The sequence below is a fragment of the Peromyscus leucopus genome, chromosome 12, assembly GCF_004664715.2.
Source record: "Peromyscus leucopus breed LL Stock chromosome 12, UCI_PerLeu_2.1, whole genome shotgun sequence".
In the NCBI taxonomy this organism is placed as follows: domain Eukaryota; kingdom Metazoa; phylum Chordata; class Mammalia; order Rodentia; family Cricetidae; genus Peromyscus; species Peromyscus leucopus.
The window spans coordinates 44,981,467-44,994,027 of record NC_051073.1 but is presented as its reverse complement, the minus strand read 5'-3'; positions in this window follow the sequence as shown (position 1 = coordinate 44,994,027).

Sequence of the window (12,561 nt, the reverse complement as noted above, 5' to 3'; positions counted from 1 at the left end):
CAGGCGACAATGGCGCTAGCATAATCTCCAGATACATGAAGCTCACAGAGAAACCACAGGCAACCAAACACTAAAATTTGGAAGTGGGGATACTGAAGCTCATAGGGAAGTGTCACAGTAGACTGGAATGGCATGCATGGAGGGAGTGTGAGATAATTTGGTGACTGGCCCCAGGAAAGCTGAATTGTTGAAAGATGTCATCAACCAGCCAATAAAAGCAATAGGAGCGTTCAGTACAGCAGCTAGTGTCTTTCACAGTCAGAAAAAAAAATGGAATTCAAAAGTGGGAAATTGGTTTGCAAGCCTGGGCTTGAAGATTAGCAAGAGATAAATGAGATGCATCTGGGTATTCACTCATTCCTTCCTTCTTTCAAGAAATGCATGTAGAAAGTGAGCATACTTGTTACTACTAGGATATGATATGAGTTAGAGAATCCCTGACTTTTTAAAATACCTCAGGTAAAATAAAACTTAGACAAGTTATTATAGAAATTAATAATTGATAGCCGGGCGGTGGTGGCTCACGCCTTTAATCCCAGCACTCGGGAGGCAGAAGCAAGGTGGGTCTCTGTGAGTTCGAGGCCAGCCTGGTCTCCAAAGTGAGTTCTAGGAAAGGCTCAATGCTACACAGAGAAACCTTGCATCGAAATAATAATAATAATAATAACAACAACAATAATAATAATAATAATAATAATAATTGGTTATAATGATGGCAACTATCACTAAGGGTAAAATGCAAGATGTTTTAAGAACATATAATTGGGAAAAAGGGCTAAATTTACCTACAGTTTCTAAGACAGTGATTAATTTACATTAAATAGGAGTGATAAATGAGGAAGAAAAGGCAGAAGAGAGGAAGCTCCAGCATCCCTCACAGGAGACATGGGGAATTTTAAGGCTTCTAGCATAACATGAAGAGTACTGTGGAAGTCACAGCAGACTGACCTTGGAAAGCAGAGCAGTTATACAGCAGTACTTAGCAGTAATATGAAGTGGAGAAAGATTTATGGAGAGAATCAAAGATCAGATCATGAAGCACTTTGCATGCTGTGCTAAAAAATATCCTAATTTTCATCCTGAACAGGGAGGTTAAAGTAAAGAAGATATCAAGTGTGTCCCTGGGGTTTCATGGCTAGTAGGATGTGTTTACAATTCACCTAGAAAAGGAATAAAAAAGAAAAATTGATTTGGACACTCTATATGCTCTTGCTGAGTTTAAAGTGTACAGGGGTTTTCTGAGTGGTGCTGGCCAATGACTGGTACATTTACAGCCTTCTCAAGAGAAAGGTCTGGGCAACCTAGATGGGGAGCAAAAAGAAGCAGTTAATACTATACATCAACCTGAGTTACACTGACCCTAAGTCTATGAACATCAAAGAAAAGCTTATCATTACCCAAAAATGTAAAAATGATCTCCACTTAAAGAAGGAGCTGTCAGCCAGCTTTCAAGGATACATAAAATCTGTAATTGGAGCAGAAGGGGGTGTTATAAATGGCAGAAGCCAGTGTATAAGGATATGAAGAAACACATGCCAATAGGAATAAAAAGACACATGGAAAAGATTTTCCAACATCATCCTGAGTTAAGGTCTATGATCATTCCATCAGTATATCTTTTGAATATTTCTCTCTCTCTCTCTCTCTCTCTCTCTCTCTCTCTCTCTCTCTCTCTCTCTCTCTCTCTCTCTGTGTGTGTGTGTGTGTGTGTGTGTGTGTGTGTGTGTGTGTGTGACAGGCTCATGAACATGTATATGTGCATAGAAAAACATATCAAGTAACATACACACAAACATGTAGAGACTCATAGACACAGGTACACATACACATGCACAATCATACATACATAGACACACACTGGCACTAACTTACAAATAGAAGTGGAATCCTTGGGTAGGGGTAAGTGGGACAAATGGCTTCTGAATCATCCTTTTACTGTACAATGGCTGTAAACAAAGTGAGAGAAAGAAATGAGTCATGATAAAATGACTCACTTCTGTAGAAGTTAATAGTTTGCAATGTCCATCAAACCATCAGCCTCCATAGTTCATCGTCTTAATAAAGTCAAAGTTGAAAGATGCTCTGCTATTACCTAAACAGCAGCACACTTGAACTGTGTTTTACTTCTCCTTACAAGACTTCCCACAATACATCTTTACTGGGGCCACATAGGTCCTTCTCACATTTTAAGCATGTGATTTGACCCACAAATATTTTCTTTTGTTGCTTTTTTCTGAAACCAAATGTTTCAAAGACTCTATCAGAAAAAGAAAAAGTGAGAGATACATATGTTTTCAAGATCCTTGATAACTTACTAAGGCAGCCACAATGATTACCATACCCATCTCATCTATAGTCTCTTTGAGGATCCATTAAGATGTCCTTAGAAAGGGAATGCCCTCTGCCAAATCCTGAGACTAGCAAAGATAGTTTGTACTTAAACAGATCTGTTGCTTAAGTCTCTATAGAAATGAAGAAATTTACTCTTTGAAAAACAATTCATTTATGGAAGTTTATGGAAACCTAATAATGAGAAGATTCTTTATAAAACAAATCTCTATTTTATTATTCTCTCGAATAATACATCTTGAGTGCTGTTTCCTCTCCTTCCTCTCCTCCCAGTCCTTCCCCCAACCTCCCCTCTCCCTCCACCAGACCCATTCCTCCTCCATTTCTCTTTACAAAAAAACAGGCCTCCCAGGGATATCAACCAAACATGGCAGAAGCCTAACAAGATGAAACAAGACTAGGCACAAACTCTCACATCAAGGCTGGACAAGGCAACCAGTAGAAGTAGAAGAAAAAGGGTCCTAAGAACAGGTGAAAGAGTCAGAGTATGCACTGACTTATAAATGAATATTAGCTGCTAAGTAAATGAGAATCATGCCACAACCCACAGAAACAGAAGGCTAATTAGCAAGAAGAAGATTATTAACACATACTTTATTTTAAGTTTTGGGGAAATAAGGAAACTGTGTTTGTGCTTCAGAAAATGAATGGCAATGGTATTGACTCTTAAAATGTAAATTCTCATGTGTAGCAGATAAAGATTAAAAATTGAATTTAAGAAATACTCCTGATGTTTACCTAATAAGTTCTGGTTTATTTTCAGATGTTTTTGCAGTCAATGTGTGTTTGTCAAACCATATTTAACCAGTTTCTCACATAGTCTTCTTTAGGACACTTTTGGATGATTTGGGAGAATGATTGGTTAGAATTTATCTTATAAAATAATAAACTTGTTAATTTTTTTATTTTAAGAAGTTAATTACAAGATCTATAAAAAATGACATTTCATAGAAAACTGTAATCACTTTTATTAATCACATCCAATTTATAAACAAGTATCATCTTAAGCAAATATTGAAAGAGAATGTGCTGGCACATATCATTACATACAGGATGATAAGAAACCCAAGAACCAATATGTGGGGGGCAAAAGTCATGGAAAGGCCTAGATGAAAGAGAAAAAAAGGGAGGGAGGAGAGAGGGAAAAAGGAGGGAGGGAGGGGGAGGGAGGGAGGGAGAGAAGCAGGCATGGCAGAAGGATGATTATTCACCTTCTTCTGTGTTGATTTACCCTGTTATTGCTGCTGCTGATTCCTTCACTGATAAATCAGAACCAGAGTTTCTAGTCTTCCATTACCGACTTAAGTACTAGAAGTTCTCCAACAAACCTACAAATTGGGGCTGTTGACACACCCAGTGTCGTGGACTAAGCAACTGCTGAGTTCCCAGTCTATCGGGGGTGAGATACTGTTATACTTGTTATACTGTTATTACTATTTCAACACAAGCTAATCTTCTCTCTCTCTCTCTCTCTCTCTCTCTCTCTCTCTCTCTCTCTCTCTCTCCTCTCTTCTCTCTCTGTCTCTCTCTTCTCTCTCTCTCTGTCTCTCTCTTTTCTCTCTCTGTCTCTCTGTCTCTCTGTCTCTCTTCTCTCTCTCTCTCTCTCTCTCTCTCTCTCTCTCTCTCTCTCTCTCTCTCTCTCTCTCTCTCTCGTGTGTGTGTGTGTGTGTGTGTGTGTGTGTGTGTGTGTGTGTGTGTTTATTAGTTAGTTTTGTTACATGAAAGATCCCTGACTAATGCCATTGTCAATGTAACACCGTGGACAGAAGACATTTGGTTTCAAGTTCCGATCTGTCACTGAGTATCACAGCTAGATTAAAAACTCCCAGTTATCTTGACTGGGACAAACAGGGAGCAGATTTAAGCTTCTATATGAACAATCACTAAAGACAAGATAACATATTAAATAAATGGTTTTGAATCAGATATCAGACAAGGAAGAGAGAACAAACAAGATTTGCTAATCTATGTACTAATGGCACAGGAGATAAAACTGAATTTGGAAAGTTCCAGAAGACACACACTAATGTATAGTGACAGAACACAGGTCAGAGGTTACCTTGGATATATGTCCTAGTTGTAGAAGATGTAGAGAATGCAGGAAGGAAGACTTACAAAGGATTGTGGAGAATTTCTGAGAGACGTGTGTGTAGGACCAGCACTGGCATTGCACAGCTATTTTCATGGATGTGTATACTTGTCAAAACACATCAAAAGTAAATGTTGACTGTGTGAGGCTTTTGTATGTCATTACGTTTTATGAATGTATGTGGAAAAAAAATCTCTATAACTAAAGAGCTTACAAACCTGAATATTGTTTATCTTTAAGTGGTGATAAGAACGTTTGTCAACCTTAGAAGATTATTAATTGGATTAAACCGAGTATTTATGTTTAAAACATTTAACATATTACCTAGTAATGTTGGAGTTCAGCAAGTCTCCAGGCTTTTTGTCGGAATTCCAGATGGTGTGTATCCCCTTTTCTCCCACCCCTTACTGTCTGTGGAGAGCACACTGTACATGACCACGAATTTCTATCATGCCCCATAAGACCAGTCATCCTGAAAGCACCTCTATGAGTTTGTTGGCAAGAAATTAATCTTCCAGCATTGCCAGGCTGTCTAATGCTTGGCTGCAGCACATTAAGCTCCGTGTGTTCTCTCTGCTGCATGCCTGTCTGTGAAAGCCAAACTGTTTTAGAGCCAATACTTATGTCTGGCAACACGATGGGAGCAGGATGGGATGGAGGAACGCTGCAACAGGAGTAATTCTGACATATATTCTGGTGTCCCATAACTTCAACTGCCAGTGTTCACTAACATGTTTTTCGCTGTATTTGTATAGTTTCTGTGTATTTTGATGATAATAGAAGAGTCAACTTTGTGACAGAGGGATGGGGGCCTGTTTTATGGCCCTCTCCCAAATCTATATGCTGAAATCTTTCTTTCTTTTCTTTTTTTGTTTGTTTGTTTGTTTTTGTTTTTGTTTTTTTCAAGACAGAACTTCTCCATGTAGTCTTGGTTCCTGTCCTGGAGCTCACTGGCTGTAGCCCAGGCTGGCCTTGAACTCACAGAGATCCTCCTGGTTCTGCCGCCCGAGTGCTGGGATTAAAGGCATGTGCCACCACTGCCTGGCCTTTATGCTGAAATCTTAACCCCGGTATATTAAAAGACAGTTCTATTTTGAAATAGAAATGTAAAGTTTATTATTTCCATTTGAGATGTGCGTGCATGCGTGCGATATGCACATGTGTATATGCAGGTCCATGTGTCTATGGACACATGGAGGACAGAAAAGGATGTCAGGTATCATGTTTTTCACTGAAGCTGAACTAGGCTGGTGGCCAACAAGCTCCAGCGACCCCCCTAGCTGTATCCCTCACTAAGGTTATATGACCATGCTCAGGGTTTCTTGTGGGTGCTGGGAAAGTTTTGAACTCAGATGCCGATGCTCTCTCAGCAAGCATTCTTACTCCTAAGTCAACTCCCCAGCCCCTGCAAACTGAATTTTTACAGGAGTAATTAGATTAAAATGAGGTTATTAATGTGGATCCTAATTCTTAAAGGTATCCTCATGAGAAGAAGAAATTAGGGCTCTGACATGTCGGGGGGGGGGGGGGGAGATGCCAGAAAGCAACATGGAAAAGACGGCTGTCCACAAGTGAAGAAGAGAAGCTGCAGAAGAAAGAAACCCTATGGAGAATTTTCCATGGACTTCTAGCTTCCAGAACTCTTAGAAAATTATCTTCTGTTGCTTAGGACACCCAGCTAGTGGTCCCTTGTTAGTTAACTAATGCAGATTATTTCCCTGAGCTGACCTTTACTCCTTCCTATTAGAACCCACCATCTCAAGCCCCCAAAACGAATTATTTTGCTTTTGAGTATTCACAGTCACTCCATATCTCTTACTCACTCATTTTTATATAGGCATAAAAAACAGTTCCCAAGTTTTCTCAGTCTACTGCCTTCATGCCCTTGTTTACGGTTCTTTTTGCTTCACTAATGCTTTTCTGGATTGCCTCTACTGTTTTCTTGGAAGTGTTCTTCACTCTATTATTCATTCTTTGGCCTGTACTGTGTGCTCAAGAGGATCACAGTGCCTCTAGAACCTTCCTCCTCATTTCCTGTAAGAAAACGTTCTGGCTTCGACACTGAAATACTTTCCTCCCACTCATTAAACTAATGAGTGGGAAATTTATGCAATGATAATATATGAATCCTCCTTGAACAGTGTCAGCCAGGTTGAGAAATGAAATACATGCCCTGCCACTTATTTCAAAAACTGGAAATCCTACCTGCCCCATATTTAGTTTATAATTCAGTTAAATTTAGGTATTGGCTTTAACTACTCTTAGATTGGCATCTGAAGTGTGTAACACATAAAAAAAATTGAAAAATACCAATATAATTCTTCATTGATGAATTTAAATTCCTTTAATTGCTGAAACCTAGAACAACTTAAGAATAAAAAAGAAAGTGAAATGGCACAGAAATGGGAGGGGAGAATATCTAATTTGGTGGTTAAAAACAATTCTTTAACTTTTTGTAGTTATTTGCAATATCTATAACAAGTATATGACAAAGCCTTACAGGTCTATCTGGGGCAGTTCATGTTTTTAATTTATTTTGTTTTATTTTGCAGTGCTAGAGACTGACAATATTGAACTATATCTTCACTCCTGTCTGCAGAATGTCATTTGTATATTAGGAACTTAGACTATCCTCATTAGGAACTTAGACTATCCTTATATTTACAAACCATGGTATCTCTTCTGCCTCCATCAGAAATTCCCAATATGCTTTCTGAAAGTGCAGATGCCTGGAAACATTCTAGGCTTATGAAAAGAAACTTGAAGGAGATCTAGACCATTTTTTTATCGTGCTTCCAACATCTTGGTGATGGATAGGTAATTGTCATAACATTTCCCAACTTAAAAAAAAAAAGTCAGCTAAGTAGATGGAAATTATAAAAGTGTTCACATAAAAGAGTTATACACCTTGACACTGTATCGATCGTATTTTCAAAGACAAGAAAGAATGCAAAGATATTGCCAATTGTCCTAAGTGCTCTAGAGATCAACTATGCACAATATGCTTATATATTACTAAGCTTTTATATAATTATATTTTAGGTTATTATACAGAAAATGTTTTTTCCTAGTAAGTCATACATTAGTTTAATTGCATAAAATGCCTAGACCAAATAAAATGATCTGGCATTTTCAAAAGCAATGTGCGATGGTGAATTTAGAGTGTCAATTTATTTAGACAGAGAAGGGCTTAGAAGCACAGCAAATGGCATTTCAGTATATCTGTGGAGATCTTTTTAGAGACAATAAGATAGTGAGGTCTATGGCTTAATTAGTATATTAATTTTTGATGGATTTATAATATAATGGCATCATTAGGACATGTAGAAAGTAGAAGTTGTAGCCATTGAAGGATGTAGTTCCCTGATTCAATAAAGCCATGTCCTTGGGGGCTGTAACTTTTCCTGGCTCATTCCTCCATTTCCTGCCCTTTCTCTCCTGCTACCATATGAAGGATATGATGCCAAGTAACTGTAGGCTAAGCACTCTGAAACGATGAGCCAAAATATAACTTTCCTTCTTCAAGTTATTTATGTCAGGCTTTAGGTCAAGTAACTGATATCTACAAAGAGCCTTATTGGTTAAAATTTTAGAAATCATAAGGACATTTTGAGTAAACAAAGAAGTTACTGACAGTTGTATCCTCTAAAAAAGAGTAAGTTGGGCTTCAGTTCATTGAAGTTGGGTTCATTCATTGGTTGGTTGCATACGTTCAGTTCAGTTCATGAGTTGCCTATTGTCCAAGCACAGCAAAAGCACCTGAGTTTGAATCCTTGGTAACTATGTGAAAACCTGTCATGGCAGCCTGATTCTGTCATTCAAGCACTTGAGGGAAGGGGAGCATGCAGACAGGTGGATCCCTGAAGCTCATTGGCCAGCTAGCTAACTGAATTCATAAGCTCCAGGTTCAGTGAAAAATATCTCTAAAAATAAGATGGAAGCTGTAGTGTGACACAGTGAGTCACACAGAATACCCTTCAGTCCATACATCTTCACATGTAAGTGTTCATTGTAGTGAGTTATCAGTCTAGTTCGAGGCCTCTGGCTTCTGCTATGCTACTAGTACTGGGCCCTTATTGAGACTCCTTTTGGATAACCTGGTGTTGCCCTGTATCATGGACATCTTGAAGCTCTAGATCTGCAGGTCCAGCCTCTTCGTGTGCTCCAGCAGTTCATAGATAAGCTGGATTTGGGGACAGGTTAATTCATAGCCATGGTTCTGGGCCTGGGTGGTAGCTGGGTTGGTCAGCCCACCAGCTTTCCCTCATGGTCACCACCAGGCCAGGGTAAGCGCTCCAGCACTGCCTTGGCTAGCCAGTCACACCTCAAGGGCCGTCTCTACTGTTTTGCCCAGGTGAGGTGCAATGCCAGCTCTCTTGAGTGCTGCAGTTGGTGAGGGAGTGTGAGGCAGTTGGTGAGGGACAGGGACAGCTCTCTTCATTCTCCACTCTGGACCCAGGAACCAGCTTTCCCATCTACAGTAGGTACCCAGGGGCAAAGGGAGTGTCTCCCTCACCCATGCATTTGCGTGACAAACAGATAGTAGAGCTAGCTCACCTGCACCCCTGCCAACAACAGGCTCAGTTCTTCTGTGCTGCCCAGGCAAGGTGCAGGCCCTGCTCTTCTGAGTGCTATACAGTTGGCAAGGGGCAAAACCAGTTCTCCCTAGTGCTGCAGCCAGTGAGGTGTCTATCTTCACCGTCTTTGGTGGTTGTAGGAGCAATGGATACCAACACAGACTGAGGCTGCTGTAGTGTCACGTACCCAGACATGGCCCTTGGCATCAGCCAGGCCTGGATGACGCCATGCCTCTGGGTGGCAGTGCAAGCTGCTCAGATCGGTATGGCTCCAGCAGTGGCACAGCCCTCAGACATTAACATGGCTCCAGCTGGCTACCCAGACCCTAGATGTCCTCAGCGCCCTTGGTGGCAATATGGGCCATGAATACCAACATAGACCCCAACTGTGGTTGGACCATGGACCCAGACACGTTTTCTGTTCATTTGGGGTTTTGTTGTTGTTGTTGTTGTTGTTGTTGTTAATGTTATTTTATTTGGGGGGAGGTTGCAAAGGCAGAGGGCTGATATGAAGGGACAGGGAGATGGATGGGATCAGGATGCATGATGTGAAATCCACAAAGAAAAGGGTTTTTTTTTTTTTTGGTGTTTTTGGTTTTGCTTTTTGTTTTGTTTTGTATTTTTAAGAAGCAAGATGGGAAGTAGAACAAGAAAGACATCTGATACCTACCTCTGGCCTAAATATACACAGACGCACACATGTACAACTCACATAAACACCTATAAACACATGGGGGTGGGGAAGAGAGTGAATTAGACATAAATCATCATACATTGAGAAAAGATGTATTAATTCTACCAACGTCCATGACTTTTTAACTTGTGTCTACTCTGTAAAAGTCACTATTATTATTTAGCAATTCTTATTACAACTATGATATTTCAAATGTCATGTGATTAAAAAGATAGTATCTTGGCACATTGTTTTTCCTCTGAGATCCAAGATTCAATCTATCACATTTTTCCTGATCCAGGTTCCCATCCTGGTAAACCATTATGACCATGCTTCATTTGCTGATTACTATAAGTGAGAGCTGGAGTCACTGACATTCTTACTGGCTGGAATTGACTAATGTCAGTCAACTGCCTGGATGATAAATTCCTTGTTTTTCTGAAATCCCTTTGACTTCATTCCACCTTATCGACATATCCTCAGCCCCCAGTGTCAGACACCTTGGTCCTTTCTGCCAGCTTCAGCAACCTGTTCTCCTTATGAATTTCTTATCTGTGTAATTAAGATTCTCCAGAGAAATTATTGAATGGACAGATGGAGAGATTTAATGATAGATAGATAGATAGATAGATAGATAGATAGATAGATAGATAGATGATAGATATAGACAGACAGACAGACAGACAGACAGACAGATAGATAGATAGATAGATAGATAGATAGATAAATGATAGATAGATGCATGGATACATACATACACATATATACATACATACACACATATTCACTGTAAGGAGTTTTATCTTGTGATTAGAGAGGCCAGCATATCCAAAATCTTTAGTGTCGGTCAGACCCAGGATTGCTAATGAGGCAGTTCCTGGCAATCAGGTAGGGAAATCCCTCTCCCTATAATTGAGTAGTCTTTTTATACTCTTCAGGCCTTCATCTGATTGGTTTTGGCCCCCTACACCATGGAAGACCATCTACTCACTAAGATTAGCCAATCTGAATGCTAATCTCTTTGAAAAATACCGTTCATGTTGACATATAAAATTAACTATCAGAGTTCCCCACCATCCCTATACTGTGTTCTACCCATTCAACTGGATTTCATACTACAAACATGATGGATCCCTGCTTACACTCGTGTTCTGTCATGTACTGTCAAGAGGTTGAATGATAGCTCACTCATAACCACATAGATATCCATTGTGCTCTGGGGAATGTGGCTATGCCAAATTACATGGCAACTGAAAGGGAGCAAATGCTTCTGTTTGAATGAAAAACTAAAACAGCATAAGTAGCTCACAAGAGATGAAGTTCCACATTTTGCTTCTTCATATTTATAGGAGACTTTTTACATGTTGGCTCATTTTTTTTAATTCTTCAAAACAGAAGTCTCTGATTCTGACATAGCAACATGATCAACACTCAATTTGTCTGGAAACAGAGAGTACAAGAATTGACTGACTGTGGGGTGTGCAGCAGGTGACATAATGACTGGGTAGGCCAGTGGTTTACAAACAGTGAGATTCTTTTCAACATTGGGCTGTGTGGATATATTTTGTTCCTGTTGTTACAAGAGAGAAGACTATTTGAAAAAAGACAGGATAGCATCCCCTCACACACACACAACAAATGATTATCACCCTTGACCCCAAGGATCGAAGCGCAATGATAGAAAGACTGTGCAGTGGCTGATAGTATTGGGTAATCTTTCAGGAACAGTGCAAAACATGCAGACGAAAGTATGAGGAAATGACACAATAGAGAGATCGTTCAGGGGAAGACTACTTGTCACAAAATCAATGGAGCACTGAATAGGGATGTTCAGAAAAGCCAGTTGTTGAAGTCCTAAGAAATTGTGTCATTAAAAATAAGAATCATGGGAATTTGGTAAGATACAGATCAGTAGACCAACCTGACGTCCAAAGGTTTTTGTTCTTGTTTTGTTTTTGTCAGTGTTGATGTTGTTTCACTTTATTATTTTTCTTAATGAAGTCTGAGATTCGGATTTCTAACTAGTTCCCAAGTGTTGTCCACCTGAGAAACACATTTTTAAGCACTTGTCTTTTTAGGGAATCCAGAGGCTTGGGAAGGATCTTAGGAATTCAGTATGTGACAAGGACAAGGCCAGTAATTGGAATAATTCCTTAGGAAGATTACTCAGGGAGCAATAGACAGGACACTTTTGGATAGAGGCCAAATCAGCCCCAGAGAAACAAGGCAATTGAAGGTCCTGCCAGGAATCAGCGAAGCTTCAATGAGTTGGGGACCTGGGACACCTGGGGCATAGAAGCTCTATAAACATTTCTCTCTTGACCCCAGCTGTGTAATTATAGCTTGCCTGGCTCTTAGGATTAACCAGTTATGCATGATCTGTGGTTCCTTACAATGAACCTTCGTGGAGAAACGCTGAGCTGACAGCCTTCCGACAGGCTGTGGGAGCTACATTTAATAAGTGGGATGGAGGCCACAAATGCTGGTTGGCAGAGTTAGGCAAAACTTCCCTCACATCACTAGATCACTTCAAATTCTCTTTCTTTCTGGGTCAAAAGAAAAAGGAGCAGAAGATATTGCTTTTGTTTCTGCCTTGTCCTATTTTCCAAATTATGCGTAACAGGCCTGGATAAACCCAGACATCAAAAGTCTTTGTGCGGTAAGGCAATTTTGCAAAAATATAAAACTTGAGGGCCTGTCAAACAGATGATCTGTTTTAGAATCACACATGATATCTAGGAGTTCTAATATTCAGATGGCTCTGTGTGGTGCATGAACTGATTAAATTGCTATCCCAGACTCAATTTTCAATGTATATTTGCTTAGTTCTCCTGGTCCTGTGAGGAATGGGGCAAAATGACCCATTCGAGCCC